At 38.5% G+C, this 18,498-nt stretch overlaps 1 protein-coding gene across 1 annotated transcript in view; it reads left to right on the plus strand.

Annotated features, from left to right (window-relative positions):
- Positions 1-18,498, plus strand: part of CCDC178 (coiled-coil domain containing 178) — a 421,150-nt gene that overhangs the window by 258,675 nt on the left and 143,977 nt on the right. The gene's annotated exons all lie outside the window — the stretch shown is intronic.

Raw genomic sequence — 18,498 nt, forward strand, 5'->3', positions numbered from 1 at the left:
GTTAAAAATAACATTTGAAAATGATTGAAATGGCAGCAGTCCATATCAGAGGTGAGATTATAGTATCAATTGTTCTTCCCATCCAGTTCCTTGCTTAGTACTCCTGCAAAAGCAGGTGAAGGTGGCCTACTGCTATCCATTTGTGAGGCTTGGTTGAAATTCCGGGTTTCTAACTTGGGCCTGGTCCGGCTCTGTCTCCTGTGGCCATTTTGTTTGTGAATCAGTAGATGGAACATCTCTTTTTCTGTCAGTCTGCCTTTATATATATATATATACATATATATATATATATGTGTGTGTATATATATATATATGTATGTATATATATATATGTATATATATAAAATATCTTAGGACACTCCCCCTGACCCCCTGCCCAAAGTAATGTTTGGGATATAGTGCATTGTTTATTCTTCGGATGTCAACTAAACACACTGTAATATATTGAAAGGCCAGTTTGGGTCATGGCTGCTCCAGTTGCCATCTGATTCCATGATAGGGAATGTGGGAGTCAGTGATGGCTCAAACACTTGGGTTTCTGCCATTGAGCTATGAGTGAGCATAGATTCTGGATCCTGGCTTCAGGCTGGTGTGCTGTTGTCACCATTTGGGCAGTGAGCCAATGGATGGAAGATGTATTTCTCAGTAGCTCTGCCTTTCAAATGAATAAAATATGTCTTTTAAAATCAAGCTAATATTATTGGCCCCACCAAGATAATTTATAATAATTTCTTCATGCAAAAATCTGTTACCTTAATCCTACCTGTTATTTTTCCACTATTAATACATGGTAGCCTGAAGACTTGGTATTAAACCTCCAATGCTAGCCATATGATCTCCCAGTAGCACAGCTTCTGAAGGACTACCCTGATAGAAAGGACATCATCAGAAGTATTTTTGTTCAAAATAAATTTTATGGGTCTATCCATTTGGATTGTTCAGAACCTGACTGGATTCCTATGAAGCAATTTCAGCATTGTGTGTTGTCCTCAGGTCGATCGTTAATCTAAGACCAAAGAAAGGCAAAAATTTGGTGATGCTGGGAATTTTTGGCATGAAGGTGGTATTTAATTCCAGGAGACTTGTTCTTTCTTCCTTCTTCCTTTTGCTGAAGCAAAAACAAATGAAACCTTCATGAGGAAGGGAAACAGATGTGACGTTTGTAGAAGTAGAGAGGAAGGGAATAGCACTCACTGTTCCCTGGGATGCGAAATGGTTGAATGTATGAAATTTAGTAGCACTGCTTCTCTGTGCTGAATTATTGCAGTATAGACAGTGTTATTTCTATGTATTACTTCTTTATATTTATTGAAATGAAGATAAAATATATTTCTCTCAAAGTATAAGGGGATAAAAACATTTGCATGTTGCTTTTTTGCTCTTTTTTTTTTAACTGTTTTCAATTTTCTGAGAGGGTTCACACTCCTCTGACAACGTGAATATCTCCTGTAATTTAAAAAAATCAGCTAGTCGTTTCATGTGAAACTGTCCTACTATTTTAATTTTAATCTCTTGAGTGTTGAGAACACAGCTTAGCAATGTGTATAGCGGCAGCAAAGCAGGTAGTTCAGATTTCTGTTAGTCTTCCAAGGAAAACCTACAAGTCAACTGAAATACAATACAGGGAGATTATACAGTAAAATGCTTTTGCAAACTAGAATTTTAAGAACTGGAAACCTTTTTTTTTTCTCAGTCAAAATACAAATGGATAAATACTTATTTTTTTCTGGCTGTAAATATGAATTGTGAAGTGTTCCTCTACAGAAAAACACACACGGCGCCACAATGGTATTCACATCCTCTATTCAGGAAAGTCCATTTGGCTGATTGAATACTCAGAAAAGTGAAAAGCATTAGCAGTTAGTCAGCCAACTTACCTTGAAAGGTACCTCTTAGCTTATGAAAGCGTGAGTGCAATGCCCTTTTGTTAATCTGTGTTTCAGCTACGTTTGCAGAGCTTCCACTGTCTACCAACCATAAGGACAAGATCATGTGTCACAAAATGTTCAGATAGTCACAGAAGCCAGTAGGAATATGTGAATTGTGATGAAACACTGTAATTTCAATTAGATAGTCATACTACAGTATTATGAGTATGTCTTATCTACTGTCAATTTTTCAGGAAAAGTTGATGCTAATATTTACATATCTTACCACCCACCAATGTAACTGCACAAAATTTACTGTCACTCAATTTACTTTTTAATAACAAATACCTTGCCATCTTCATAAATGCCAATTTAATTGCTTCTGTGTCTTATAACCTTCCTAAGAAGATACCAATTTGTTCTGTTTCTTTTTCAGTCACTAGTTCTCATTTCAGTCAAAAGACTAAATAAAAATAATACTTGCATATCTCTTTATATAAAAATGTAATCGTACTTATTATACATTCAACTTTATGTAAACATGTTACATTCATACTTTTACACGGTAATGTCATATTGATACAAAAGAATAACGATCTCTAACATTTCCAGGTAGACTAAAAATCTTCAGTTCGATCTATTTGTTACCTCAACCATCCAAATTAGTGCCTGGCCAATGTCAAAAAAGAGGCAATCATACAATGACTTGCACGATCAGTATCATTCGCCCTTTCTAAAATTGCACTAGATTTTCATGAAATGCTTTATTTTCAAGGGCAAAATTAGCATATTATTCAGTATTTCCCAGGCACTTTTAACAATTTTACATATCAATTTCCAAACCATGGTGTAGGAAGGAATTTGAAACTTGGGAAGAAGAACTCAAGAAATGATGGGAAAGGACAATGATGTCTCCAGGAAATGGTAAGATAAAAAGAGGACTCTAGACAGCTGCAGTTTGTACCTGAAAGGATATTAAAGGTGAAGCAAGAGGGGAAAAAAACAGGAAATGTAAAAAGAAAATAAATCAGAAACTGAAGAAAGGCAATTATGAAAGAAAAAGAGGGCAGAGAGAAACAGTCATAAATTTGATAGCTAATTAAAATGAGAATTTTGTTGTTATTCTGGCCATGGCTAGGCGATAAAACAGATCATATGGTCATGATCCCAAGGGAACCTATTGTTGCAGAAATATACATACAAGAGTCTTTTATTATACCCTATTTCAGAAGTTTTATAGGTTATCTTAATACCATGTAGCAATGAGGTGCTTGCATCCACTAAATCATTTGAACAGAGTATAGTGTCACTTCGATCACATGTACTTATGTATAATCTGTATATAAACTCTTTTTTTTTTTTTAATTATTTATTATTTAACTTCAGTAATTACATTGTATTATGTGACACAGTTACATAGATACTTGGGTTCTCCCCACCCCTCCCCAAACCCTCCCACCATGGTGGATTCCTCCACCTTATTGCATAACCACAGCTCAAGTTCAGTTGAGATTTCCTCATTGCAAGCGTATACCAAACATAGAGTCCAGCATCTTATTGTCCCGTCAAGTTCAACGGTTTCTTAGGTATACCCTCTCTGGTCTGATGACAGAGCCAGCAGAGTATCATCCCAGTCAATTGAAAGCTCCAACATACCATCAGCAAAAATTTACATCATTATGGAATTAATTGACATAGTAATGAGTAACCAATATGTTAAAAGTAAATGCGGGTTCCCAGCCACCTTCTGTGACCACCTCACCTATACTTCAATTTTAGTTTATACACAACATATAACATTCAAAACATAACATGTTATACATAACATCATATCATCTTAAATTAAGGCAAACATGTGGTATTTAACCTTTTGGGATTGGCTCATTTCCCTTAGCATTATGGTTTCCAGTTTGGCCCATTTGGCCACAAAGAACTGCATTTTGTTTTTTTTAATAGCTGAGTAGTATTCCATGGAGTAGATGAACCATAGCTTTCTTATCAAATCGTCTACTGATGGGCATTTTGGTTGTTTCCATGTTTTTGCAATTACTGATTGTGCTGCTATGAACATAGGAGTACATGTTGGTTTCTCATAGAACAAGTGTTCTGGATATATTCCTAGGAGTGCTATTGCTGGATCATACGGTATGTTGAATTTGAGTTGTTTGAATATTCTCCATACTGATTTCCATAGAGGCTGTACCAGCCTGCAGCCCCACCAGCAGTGGAGTAGGGTTCCCTTTTCCCCGCAACCTCGCCAACAAGTGTCGTTGGTGCTTTTATTCATGTGGGCCAGTCTTACTGGCGTTAGGTGGTACCTCATTGATGTTTTAATTTGGATTTCCCTTATTGCCAGGGAACTTGAGCATTTTTTCATATGTTTATTTGCCATTTGGGTTTGTTCCTTTGTGAAGTGTCTGCCCATTTCCCGTGCCCATTTCTTGAGTGGCTTGTTTGTTTTGACATTTTGGTTGTTTTGTAGCTCTTTGTATATTCTGGAGATTAGCCCTCTATCACCTATGTCGTGTGCGAAGATCTTCTCCCATTCTGTGGGTTGCCTTTTTACTTTGTTGATTGTTTCTCTAGCTGTACAGAAGCTTCTTAGTTTGATGAGGTCCCAATTGTTTATTTTGGTCTCGATTTCTACTGCATCTGGAGTCTTTTTTAGGAAGTGAGGGCCTACCCCTAAGTGTTCCAGTGTGTTTCCAACATTTTCTTCCAAAAGTTTGAAGGTTTCTGGACGTAGGTTTAGATCTGTTATCCATTTAGATCTGATCTTAGTGTATGGTGAGAGATGTGGATCTATTTTTTTGTTTCTGCAGGCTATCAACCAGTTGTCCCAACAGCATTTATTGAACAGACCTTCCCATTTGCCTGGGTTGTCGTTTGTCTTTTTGTCAAAGATTATTTGGCTGTATCTGTGTGGGTTTCCTTCTGGCGTTTCTATTCTGCTCCATTGATCTTCCTCTCTATCTTTGTGCCAGTACCACGCTGTTTTGATAACCACTGCCCTATAGTATGTCCAGAGGTCCGGAACTGTGATTCCCCCTGCTAACTTCCTGTTCTTCAGGATAGTTCTAGCTATCCGTGGTTTTTTGTGCTTCCAGATGAACCTTTGGATCATTGTTTCCAGTTCCATGAAGAATATTTTGGGCAATTTGATTGGGATTGCGTTGAATGTATATATTGCTTTTGGCAGTATAGACATTTTAATGATATTGATTTTACCTATCCAGGAGCATGGGATGTTACTCCATCTTTTGAGGTCTTGTTCAATTTCTTTTTTAAGTAGTTTGTAGTTTTCTTCAAATAAGTCTTCTACATTTTTGGTTAGATTTATTCCCAGATATTTCATACTTTTCTCTGTTATTTTGAATGGTATCTTGCTGGTTAAGTCTTTTTCCATCTTGGGGCTGTTTGCATACACTATGGCTGTTGATTTTTGTTCATTAATTTTGTACCCTGCCACTCTACCAAACTCTCGTACAAGTTCTAGCAGTCTCTGTATTGAGTCTCTTGGCTCTTCTACATAAAGAATCATATCATCTGCGTACAGTGAGAGCTTGACTTCTTCGTTTCCCATTTGGATTCCTCTGATTTCTTTTTCTTGTCTTATGGCCTCAGCGAGTACCTCTAGGACTATGTTGAATAGTAGTGGAGAAAGTGGACATCCCTGTCTTGTTCCAGATCTCAGTGGGAAGTGTTCCAGCTTTTCTCCATTCAGTATGATGCTGGCGTTGGGTTTTTCATATATGGCTTTAATTATGTTGTGGATTTTTCCATCTATGCCTACCTTGGTTAGGGTTTTTAGTAGGAAGTGATGTTGGATTTTGTCGAAAGCTTTTTCTGCATCTATTGATACTATCATGTGATTCTTGTTTTTCAGTTTTTGGATGTGGTGTATCACATTTATAGATTTTCCAGGGATGAATCCTACTTGATCTGGATGAATGATCTGTCTGATGTGTTTTTGAATTCTGTTGGCTAGGATTTTGTTGAGAATCTTAGCATCAATGTTCATCAAAGAGATAGGTCTGTAGTTTTCCTTCTCTGTTAGTTCTCTGTCTGGTTTTGGGATTAAGGTAATGTTGGCTTCATAGAATGAGTTTGGAAGGGTTGCCTCTTTTTCTATTGTTTTGAAGAGTTTGTAGAGGATTGGGGTCAGTTCTGTTCAGAATGCTTTGTAGAATTCTGGAGTGAAGCCGTCTGGGCCTGGGCTTTTCCTTGTTGGGAGGTCTTTAATCACTGATTCAATCTCTACTTCAGTTATGGGTTTGTTCAGGTCGTTTGTTGCCTCTGGGCTAAGTTTTGGCAAGTGGTAGAAGTCTAAGAACTTTTCCATTTCTTGGTGATCTTCTGATTTGTTGGAGTACAGTGCTTTGTAGTAATTTCTGATTATGGCCTTAATGGATGCGGTGTCTGTTGTTATGTTGCCTTTTTCATCTTTGATGCTGTTAATTCTTGCCTTCTCTTGTTTTTTCTTTGTCAGTCGGGCCAGTGGAGTGTCTATCTTGTTTATCTTCTCAAAAAACCAGCTTTTTGATTCATTGATTTTGTGTATGGTTTTTTTTTATTTCTATCTGGTTGATTTCCTCCCTTGTTTTGATGATTTCTTGTTTCCTATTGTGTGTGGGGCTCTTCTGCTGTTGTTTTTCCAGTTCCTGGAGGTGTGTGTTTAGTTCCTGTATTTGGCGCCTCTCTTGGGCCTTGACATGAGCTCCAATTGCGATGAGTTTACCCCGTAGCACTGCTTTGGCAGTGTCCCACAAATTTTGGAATGTTGTGTCAGAGTTTTCATTGGTTTCCATAAATTTTTTGATCTCATCTTTAATTTCTTCTCTGATCCATTGTTCGTTTAGTAGCATATTGTTCAGCCTCCAAGAGTTTCTGTATTTCCTGGGGCATTTTGAATTGCTGATTTCCAGCTTCATTCCGTGGTGGTCTGAGAGGGTACATGGTATGATTCCTATCTTTTTGAAGTTATTTAGGTTTGCTTTGTGTCCTATCATGTGGTCGATCCTGGAGAAGGTGCCATGCACTGCTGAAAAAAATGTATAATCTGTGGCCTTAGGGTAAAAAATTCTATAAATGTCAACCAAGTCCAGTTGTTCTATTGTTTGTATGAGTTCTGTTGTTTCTTTGTTGAGTTTTTGTTTTGTTGATCTGTCTATAGTTGTTAGTGGGGTGTTAAGATCACCCACTATTATTGTGTGCATATCTATGTCTCCCCTTAAGTCCGTGAGTAATTGCTTCACGTAGCTAGGTGCGTTTGAATTTGGTGCATATATGTTCACAATGGTAATTACTTCCTGATGGATCAGTCCCTTCACCAATATATAATGTCCTTCCCTGTCCTTTTTGATGTGTGTCAGATTGAAGTCCACATCATCTGAAATTAAGACAGCTACCCCAGCCTTTTTTTCTCATCCATTGGCATGAAATATCTGTTTCCAACCTTTCACTTTCAGCTTCTTTGAATCTCTTCTGGTTAGATGTGTCTCTTGTAGGCAACAGATAGTTGGGTGCTGTTTGATAATCCATTCTGTTAATCTATGCCTTTTGATTGGTGAGTTCAGGCCATTTGTGTTGAGAGTTAAAATTGAGAGGTTGTGATTTTGCCCTGCCATACTTGTTTTTGTGGGTGTTGATATCTGTGTTATTGCCCTTCCTTGTGTGGACTTTAGTGGGGAGACCTTCCTGTTTGCCATCTTTGCTTATGATTCACCTCCTTTTTTTCTGGAATTAGTGCATTTCTAAGGAGATTTTGTAGAGCTGGTTTTGTGCTGGCATATTCTTCTAATTTCTCTTTGCTGTGGAAGTATTTGATTTCGTTCTCAAATACGAATGAGATCTTTGCTGGGTACAATAGTCTTGGTTGACAGTTGTTCTGATTCAGGATTTGGAAGATCTTTGTCCATTCTCTTCTTGCTTGTAAGGTCTCTTCAGAGAAGTCAGCCGTGATCCTGATTGGTTTTCCCCGGTATGTGATCTTTTCTCTGCTTCGTACTTGTCTCAGGATTCTTTCTTTGTCTTCGTTGGAGTGGAACTTGAGCACCATATGTCTGGGTGAAGATCGCTTTGGGTCATATCTGCTGGGAGTCCTCTGACCGTCCTGGATTTGAGCTGGATTCATGTTCCAAGTGTTTTGAAAGTTTTCCTGTATAATTTCGTCGAGCACCATTTGCATTCCTGATTCTTTTTCCGCTCCTTCAGGAAGGCCAATAATCCTAATATTTGATTTTCTGAGGTTGTCTTTCATTTCTTGTATGGTCTTATTGGCTTTGTTCAGACTTGTCTCCAGCTGTTTCATGAACTGGGTGTGTTCGTTTTGTGTGTCTTCCGTTTCAGAGATCCTCTCTTCTGCTGTATTTGTTCTGTTGGTTAGGCTCTCAATTTTGTGCTCTAAGTCAAGGATTTTACTTTTCATTTGTTGTATTTCTGAGGCTATGTGGTTCTTGAATTCCTTGAAGTCCTCCCAATTCTTCTCATTGTCTCTGACATATTTTAACATTATTTTTTTGAATTCCTTGTCTGGTAGATCTTCTATGTCTTCATCTCGCATCTCCGAAATAGACATTGGCTTTCGATCCTTTATTGGTAGGGTGTTGGCACTCTCATCTGGATCATTACCTTTTCTGGTATTTCTTCCCATTGTGTTAGTGTTTCTTTTTTGAGAGACCTAGGCACCAGTGTGCTGAGGGGTCTCCAAGCACTATCCTGTAGAGATCGGAGTCTGCAGGCGTGGAGTAGCAGGGTGTGGGAATTTTCAAGGCACTTTTGGTGCGTCTCCAGAACACTGGACCTCAGGGCGCCTCTTCCAGGGCCCAGAGGATTCAAAGCGCACTCTCAGCTCGTCCCCTACAGGTATGCTACCACAGAGCATGGGGGAGTGAAGGCACTCTCTGTGCGCGCACCCTGTTTACTGGATCACAGGGCTCGGAGCAAGGGACTATAGGGCGTGTTCCAGGTGCTCTCTGGAAACGCCTCCTGCGCAGGTCCGCCCACCCCAGCACTTGCAGGGGACCGACCGCCCCTGCGCTAGCAGGGAACTGCCCAGCCCAGAGGTGTGCTTGGGTTCCTGTGGGATAGCACCGCCCAGCTGAGTGCCACACCGCAAAGGCACAGGGGAGTATCCAGTGTGCCTTTTGCCTTTCTCCCAGACACAGTTTTGGCAGTCTCAAGGCACTCGCCCTGTGTCTCTAGAGGCTGGAGCCTGGGGGGGGGAGGGGCGGGGAGACCAATTGTGTTCAGGCTCTGTCCGTGCCCCTGGGGGGCCAACTCCCGAAGCCTCCAACCCACCACTGTCCCCACCCAACTCACTCAAACCTCAGGTTCTTGCAGTCTGCCTCTTCCTCTGGTGGGAATCCTGGCCGCCAGTGCGTCTCCCGACTGCTGCGTCCGTTGCTGGTCTCCGCGGGTCGCGATGGAGCCTGGAGGCTGCTGCTGGTGCAGGTCCCGGGGGTTGGCGACCAGGGTGGGCAGATGCCGGCGGGTCCCGGTGATTCAGGGTCCTGGTGTCCGCAGCGGGGCAGGTCCTGGCGAGTCCTGGTGACCAGGGTGAGCAGATGCCAGCGGGTCCCAATCACCTCCGGTCCTCACGGCCACAGCGTCTTCAGGTCGGTCTTTGGGTGGGTTCGGCGGCTTTCAGCGTCTGCACTCAGAGGTGACTCAGCAGGTCAGGAGCGGAAAGTCGTCTTCCCTGTCCTTTGCTTTGTTTTTCCCTGGTTGCTCTTCCGAGTTGTGTGGATTTTTTTGGCTCCACACTGTCCAGGGAACTTCACGTTCTTCTCCCTGTAGTTCTATGCTGCTCCACTTACGCTTTTGTCGCGTTCTAGCCCTCTCTGTCTGTGAGCTCTCTCACAGTCTTCCTCCTATGTCGGCCATCTTGCGAGTCTCTCTCTGTATATAAACTCTTAATTTGTTTCCTCTTTGTTCCTAAGCCTAGTTTTTATCCTATTGCCTATGGTACTTTCCCCCAAAACTGCCATATTTTTGGCTGTTTCTGTCTTGTTCAGTCAGCCCGGCATTTAAGGGCACTTGATGTCACTATAATATATTTCAAATACATTTCATCTAATCACTCTTCTAATCACTGCCTTGTATGGCAGAAGGCAACCATATTTAACTCAGCTGTTCCACAAATGAATTTGGCCTGAAAAAAATCAAACTTAACCTTGACAACCATCTGGATTACCCAAATTCTAAGAGTAGGTGCATCATGAGCAGATCATTAGTTTCTATGTACAAAGTTTATATATGCAAACCTTAGATGATTCATAAATATTGAAAGAAGGCACAGGCAGATGTATTGGGGTGTTATTGATGGTTCCTTTAAGAGTTCAGCAAACATTCTCCAATTGAGTCCCCTGTACTGAGTAATAAACAGCTCACAAATATCTCACTCTGAGAACTTGGCAACCCATTTCAAGCTATAGTTGATTGGATGTCTTAGCTTAGAGTAGACCTCTGCTGAAATTTTTTTTTAAAATGCTCTGCGGTTATTTTATTTATATGTTGGCATAAGCACGGCCTGTGTGCTTCTAGAATTAGAGGTCTAAATTAAAATTTGGTTGCGTATAATACTAATATATTCAAGGTCTAGAGCAGGGACTCCATGAACTCTGTAGAAAAATGGACAGTATGTGGTTTGGATCCTGAAGTCTATTTTGTCTCTATGGCAGTTATGTAACTCCACCACTCTGGATCCAAAGCAGTCTTAGGTAATACATGAACAAACAGGAGTGATGGTGTTTTGATAAAGTCTATATAAGCAGACAGTGGGTTGGATCTGACTGGCGAGTTTCAGTTTTCTGATCTCCACCCAGGAAAAAATCCATTCTGGGATTCTGGGACTGTTATTTTAGAAAGTAAATATATCCCAAAAGAAGTGCAGTCCTCTCATTACCTGAAGGGGACTGGTTTCAAGACCTCAGTAGTCAGCAAAGTTCAAAGATCTCAAGTCCCTCACATAAAATGGAATCATATTTCCACATGATCTACACATATAATCCAAATGTTTTCAATCATCTCTAGATACCTTATAATATCTAAAATCTCATATAAAGAGACCGCAACAAGCTTTTGGAAAACATTTTGTTATGAGACAAAAAACCTATGTAAAGATTTTTAAAATGTTTTTCTGTAAAATAAACAGCTTTCAGTTTCATTTTTCATGGATTTGTTGAAGCGCTCTGTGTGGTATGACTCCTATGAAAGTAGTAATTTAATTTTAATGCTTAGGGAATTGTGACAACAAAAGTCTACATATTAAGGAAACATAATTTTTTCCAAATATTTTTAATCCACAGTTGGTTGAATCCTGTGTACAGGGAAACTGTGGATATGAACTGTTGATTGCATCTTCAGAAAATTGCCTTAGGTACTTTAGGTCTTATCACTACCTGAAGTACTTTGCAAAACATGCACTGTACTCCAAGTTGAGCAAGTCCATCAAATGGATAGTCACAATAATACTAATAAATCTGTCCTTAGGATATTGTTGTGTAGCCAGTTATTTGCTATGCTACTTATTCCTGGTACATTTGAGTCAACAGATCCAAAATCCAATGCTACACAGGTGCTGGGAACTGGGCATTAGTTACCAATCGACACCTGCCCCCCCGCTCTTTTCTTTTGATATTACAGATTTTTTCCCTCAATATCCAGTTTGTTTTTAAAGACTGATAAGTCTTTAGGGTACTCAGAGCATCCATTCATGTCAATATAAAATGTCAAGGGCCCTGTAACTAAGCTCAAAGATTCGGAATAGAGGTGGATCTAAAAACGGTGTTTTACTGAAGTCGGTTAGTCAAAGCCTTGTTGCTGCTCTTTTCATGTGCAGTCTTGGACAAAAATTAACTTCTTTGTCCTCTTTTCTCATTGTCAATGTAAGAACTTTATAAAAATTTCTATTCATCTATAACTTGCACTAAATATTTGATGCTATCTTTGGGGAGAAAGATGAGCGTGGATCTGAATATGAGCTTTAATTTTCTACTTTGTATATCCATCAGTGGTTTTCCATATAATATAATCATAAATGATTTTGTAACATAGGTTTTTTTCAAAGAATGCTTAAGTTCCACTATGAAATGGATTAAAAATGGCATTGGTATTAAATAATAAAACATTTGTAAAATGAAACATTTCCTGTAAATCTGATTTCAGGCTATCCTACATCAATGTCAAGTTAAAACATAGCTATATTTTAATTCCTCAAAGAGTTTATTCCATTGTTGCTATAATATATCCCTGGAATCTTAGGTCAGTTTTTACTCTTTGGAACAAAGTTTCTGGGTACTGTTCTTATGGTTTCTGCATTGATATAGTACATTATTACTTTATGATAAAGTTAGTTGATAATTCTTTCTGCTGATGACCTTTTAAAGCTGCATAATTAGAATAAGTTGTGGTTATTGTATTGGAATCTGTATCCCATGGGCCAACAAGGCAGCACATTAATTCTCTGCATCACCCACTCGATGTGCAGTACCATCAGCACAAAGATATTATTCTTTGTAATTACATAAAGAAAGGGTCTATTTAGTGTTAACTGACCTTTCTGTGACTGATCAGCCTTTTCCGCCAGTGAAGTAGAAATGTATATCATTAAAATGTGAGTAAATAGGAAGCCTTTCTAAATCTTAAACTATTCATATCAAGGCGATGAACATGAAAAGAAAATGGTTGTACAGTCTTTCACTTGATATCATGAACAGAGTAGCAGAACATTTGAAACTATTGACAAATTAAGATGTAATTAAATTACAGTAATGCATAGGAATATTTAACAAAGTAATAAGATGCAAATATACTTGTATTTAATCATCTTAAACTATATCCAAGGAAAACAGTACTGATGTTAAAAATATTTCTATGAGATGTGAAGTTTATTTAATGATACACATAGGAAAATTACTCTTATTGTGACTGTAACCAAAGACAAATCATGTATCAGGGATAATTCTAAGACATTACTATCTATTTTATGAAATGTGATCATTTAAATCTTGTACTTTAATTTAGGCATTGAAGACATACTTTTGATAACATCGAATTTTTTTAACATTCTGATTATGTATTTTTTCAGTGATCATTTATCAAAAATACAAAGATTTAATTGTAAAAGAGGGAAAGTTGAGAAGGAAAGATAAAGAGAGCTTCTATTCTGCTGGTTCAGTACACAAATGGCCACAATGTGCAAATTGGGCTAGGCTGAAACCAGAAAATTCATCTGGTTGTCTCACATGGGTGGCAGGGGCCCAAGCACTTGAACAATCTTCTGTTGCTTCCCCAAGGTACTAGCAGGTAGCCAGATTGGGAGTAGAGCAGCCAGGCCACGAGCAGTGCCCTTAGGGGATTCTGGTATCCCAGAAAAGAGATTAACCCTCTATCCTACAGTATAGACCTCTATACAGAACACTTTTAAATTAGTATAGTATTATATTGAAGAAAATGGAACCAAGTAGAAATGTCATGGCTAATCTGCGTATCATTTGCATAGCATTTTCTTAGTCACTTTTAGTTACAGAATGAATACTGCAGTCAAAATGGAAATAAATGTTCTTTTGGAACACACATCAACATTTAAGCAAGTGCTGTTCAGTATTTTATATGAACCTGTATTTCTGAGCTAGATTTTTTTTCCCTCCCAAGACCACATACAGAGACTTGTGCCTGAAATAGCTGCATAAATCTGTTCAAAAACTGACTCTTTGAAACTTCATGAACTGTATTTGCTATAAATGGTATCTCAGCTACTATCAGGCTCTGGACACAGCCTCTATGTTTAATTTACAGTGTATCCTCATGTAGTTAGCTTTGTGAATGCAACAATTTCCTTATGTGATTGAAAGTCCCTTCTCCGAAATTGTGCATTTTTTTCTTCTGCTATCAACAATTCCTGATCAAATATGTGCCATGAACAGGCCACAAAAAGGAACAAGAGATTCAAAGAATTCAGAAATTTTCAGCGAGATTTCTTCTGAGTTCAGAGAGGCAATGCTGTAATGTCTACTGGCAAACTTCTGATAAATCAATGCAGTCACTCTATTTGTAACCTAGTCAGGGGAGCTAAGGTAAGGCATCCTGTACCTGTAGATGAGTGCTAGGGGAGAGGGCTAAAGAAGGCCTTGCCATGTGCTGTTGGTGGGAGACTCTTATCAGCTGAAAGAGGACTGGCTTTTGTGTGGCAGTGCCATATAAGAGCTGTTAGGTCTCCCACAGTATGCAGCTGCTCCATAATACAGTAAATGGAGAGCATTTTGTCACGCATGATCATATGTTGAGTTTGAAGCATATAACAACCTTGTTCATTTACAAATCAGGAATGTTCTTTTAAGACTAATTATAAGAGAACTTGCGTTGGACAAGAGACTTGTTTCCATGGCAGCACAGACAAGGAAGTGGTTCCTAGGAGAGTTAAAACCGTTATTTGCTCCTCTGAGGCTTCAGGGTATCGACACATATCATTCTTGCAAACTCACTCCTTGGAAACACAGGGGAGAACCCTTGCTTTCTGTAGTAATTGGTGTATGGATTTTGTGGAAACAGCAATATTAAGATGCCTCTATGTCAACAGTAGGTGACATACCTAGTACACATTTTCTGCATGTCCTCTCTAATGTTAGCAAATTAGCAAGTCTTTTAAGCATTTTTATGCTGTCATGCTAATGCCTGTGAATCTTAGTACTCATGCATGCTGTAATGACATCAAATTATCACTATATGTGGAACTAACAGTTCTTGCCTGAGACAGGCACAGATGTGAGAAAAGCCTAGGTGAGGGCCATGGCATTTAGTTTTATGGGATCGGTGGTATAATCCAGGGTGACAAGCTGCTGAAACACTGGTACTTGAACTAAGCATTAGTTATCATTCCATGTGACACTTGATTAAGTCAAGGGATCTTTTACAGCCTTTAATTAATTAGTAATGGCAATCTATTAGTTTTAAAGAGACCAAGAAAGCATTTCTGTTAACTCTATCACCCTGCTGTATTTGTTCTCATGCATACTGGCCCATGTGACAGAAAAGCTCTGACTCCTGCAAAGTAAAATGACTCTTGTAGGATTCAGGTCACTGGTCATTTCTTCAATGAAACCCTTTCTGATCCTGCCTCCCCACCTTAGAGAATCGATTCTACCATGTATTGAATAGACTTACACTGCTTCCTGCTCCCATTCTGGCCTATGATCCTTGGTACACAGAAATTGCATCTTCGCCTTTCTTTTACCCCCCCTTGGGCAAGCCATCAAGCTAAACTTAACTTGGATTTGCAGAACAAATGATTGAATGAACAAATCAACACATAAATGAAGAGCTGCACATGAGGATGCTCTGGAGTAAAATTGATCAATAAATACCAGCAATACAAGTTTTGTTTTCTGGTGGTTCTGGCAGGAAATCAATTTCCTTGCATCCATGGGACTACAGTGAGTGTGGAGCAGACTAAAGGGCAGATACATGGCAACAACAGCCAGCCCCACCCTGGTACAATGCAAGGTATCAAGGAGCTGTCAGGAATAACAATTAATAACCAAGAATCAGGAGATGACAGATCATCAGGAGATCAGCTGAGACAGCAGCAGATAATTGCATCAAGACAGGAGTGTTAGGGTTACAACTAGGTCAGAAGGTGACAACTGCCTTGTAATAAATAATTGGAAGAAGGATCTGCCCTTCTGCCTGGTGAACTGGACCTGAATGCCTACATTAAGAAAAACTGAGTACAAATAAATGAATCATAACTGAAAACTTAATCATAGACTTCTGTGGTGACTATTAACAATAAGGTTTGTGATAAATTACATAGATTTTCTGAGAGCACAAATATTTTAATCATACCTTCCTCTCTATAATGTGTTCATCAAATTTTTAAGCTGCAATCTCATTTGCTATTAGTTAATCTTAAATTTTGAAAAACAAGTTCAGATGGATTTAAGCTCTTTCCATGATAAGAGTCTCTTAGACCTCCACATGTCTCAATAGATAAACTACTTATCACATCCAAACCTAGATCAGAATTGTGTAGGCCTCAGCTGAGAAGAGCCAGGTGCTGGCCTTACCACTGTGTGCATAAGGCTTCATAATCTTTTAGGATATGAAATAATTGGACCCAGTGTAATGGCTGTCATTAAATATTCACCTTGCGAGCCTTGGGATACCCTGTGGGTGTCAGTTCATATCCCAACTACTCTACTGCCCATCCAGCTTCTTGCTTGTGGCCTGGGAAGGCAATGGAGGATGGTCCAAAGTCTTGGGACCCTGCACCCATGTGGAAGACCAGAAGGAAGCTCCTGGCTCTTGGCTTCAGATCAGCTTGGCTCTGGCTATTGTGGCAACTTGGAGGGTGAGCCAGTAGACAGAGGATCTGCCTCTTTGTCTCTCCTTCTCTGTGGCTGTGCCTTTCCAATAAAAATAAATAAATCCTTAAGAGGCAAAAAGAATATGGAACTATATAGATGAAAAAAAAAACTCAGTAGGCTTATAATGCAAACCCAGTATATCCATTATTGACTTACAATACAGTGTAGTATATAAGGAGTCTCCTATAGCAACCCATTTATCTATGGTAGCAAGGATTGAATTAGCCAAATTATATATAAGGCAGTTCATAGGTGGAAATGATCTCAGAACAAGGGAAAATTAGTAATTTGACTTGATTGTTAAGCATTGTAGGGATTATGAAGATGGTATTACCTAGTGTTTAAGAAGTAAGAATTCAGAATTGGAAAGGATATGGTGGAATCTGGGACCTGTTGGCCTGGATACAAAGCACAGTCCCTGCCCTTAAGAGTTACTGAACTTTGAACAGATACATGGTGTTTCAGTTACAATGATTAGAAAAATAAACCATCCCACACTTCATTAGGTAGAATAATTGTAATGATCATGGTTCCATGTGTCAGAAACTTGGGCAGGACACATAGGGTAGATTGTGTCTGACACCTTCACGACTATCAGCTGAATGATGTGAAAGTTAAGGCCTTAATTCATAGTCAGCTGATTGATTTAAGTACAGTTCTGTTCACTGAGATTTGATTTTTAAAATAAAATTTTATGATCTAAAAAATCTGATACTAGTGCGCAAATAATCTACAATATAAATATAAATAGCTACTTTAATAAAGTCTAGAGAATATGGAAATGATGAACATTCATCATGTCTTTTGATAAAGTAGTCTTCCCAATGTTATGTTATCTCAACCATCATTAATAATGGGAATTAAGTAATGAATCCAGCAGGTGCTAGAATAAGTTTAATAAATATATGAAGAAAACATGAAATGTGAAAGATCCAGAGTTTTCTTTTAGATATATTTATTTGAAATGCATAGTTACAGCAAGAAAGATGGAGAGCGGGAGAGAGAGACTTGTTCACTCCCCAAATGGCTGCAACAGCTGGTGCTGGGCCAGTCCAAAGCAAATAGAAAGGAAACTCTTTCAGGGTCCCAGTATACATGTAGGAGTGCAAGCACTCAGGAAATCTTCCACTGCTTTCCAGGCACATTAGAAAGTATCTGGGTCAGAAGTAGAGCAGCTGAAACTTGAACAAATGCTCAAATGGAATGCATGCACAGAAGTGCGTAGCTTTATGCAGTACACAAAAGCACTGGGCCCAACATTCAGAATTCTTATTGTAACTACAAATTTTGTGATTTTTAATAAAAACCTTTACCATAGACTAAAAACTCCCCGAGAATCACCATTACATCTGAGTCTAACATTATTAATGGACACTAACAAACAGTAATTATTGAATGAGATGAATGAAATAATTTATAAATTAGAATATAATTATTTTAACCCACAGTGAGTACAATGGTATTTTCATTAATGCATTGAAAACCAAAAATAATTTTCAGTCCACATTTAGTCAAGATCAAAAGGCCCTACAAATCAGATGGAGCTGAAGTTGAATGTGTAACCATGTTTGGAAGATTTATTGACATAATCACATTCAATTTATTGGTTTCTGTTCTTATTATAGTATATAAAATAAGAAATGCTATCTAAAATTTTTAAATATATGTATTTGGAATAAGCTATAGTATACATCAAACAAATATTTCCCAGTTAAGAACCATTAAATAGATTTAAAGCAAACACTAAAATTTTTTGGAAGAGTTTTTAAAAATCCTTTTAGTTACCATCTGAGACGTGAAAAAAAAAAAGTAGTTGGCTGTTAGGCTACCTTATATGCCAATTGTGCTTATATTTCATCAAACAACTCAATGCTTTCAATTCCTGCCCCTAGCAGAACACTTTTCAGAGTTCCAACTCAACCACTCGGGTTGGCTTTTAATATTAGTGTTAAGATTTTAAAAAGATAGCAGTGTTTTTTTTAATAAGTGTATCCAGCAAAAGGACATACACAGCATAGGACATTTTCTTTTTAACAAATGTAATTCTGTGGATTTTAGAAACTTCTGTCCAGTAAATTAGCCTAAAGTTTTAAATTATTGTGCCAGGACTAGACAAGGGCATCTAAAACAGTACTGTTTATCATTTCAGTTTTATGAAGAACAGCTATGACACATTATTAATCACTAAGGATCAATAAGGATACCAGGCTTTCAGGAGAAATATGTTTGTTGTCCTTAATTCTTCAAGTGCTCAAATACAGAAA

This window comes from Ochotona princeps, chromosome 18, assembly GCF_030435755.1.
Source record: "Ochotona princeps isolate mOchPri1 chromosome 18, mOchPri1.hap1, whole genome shotgun sequence".
Classification (NCBI taxonomy): Eukaryota; Metazoa; Chordata; class Mammalia; order Lagomorpha; family Ochotonidae; genus Ochotona; species Ochotona princeps.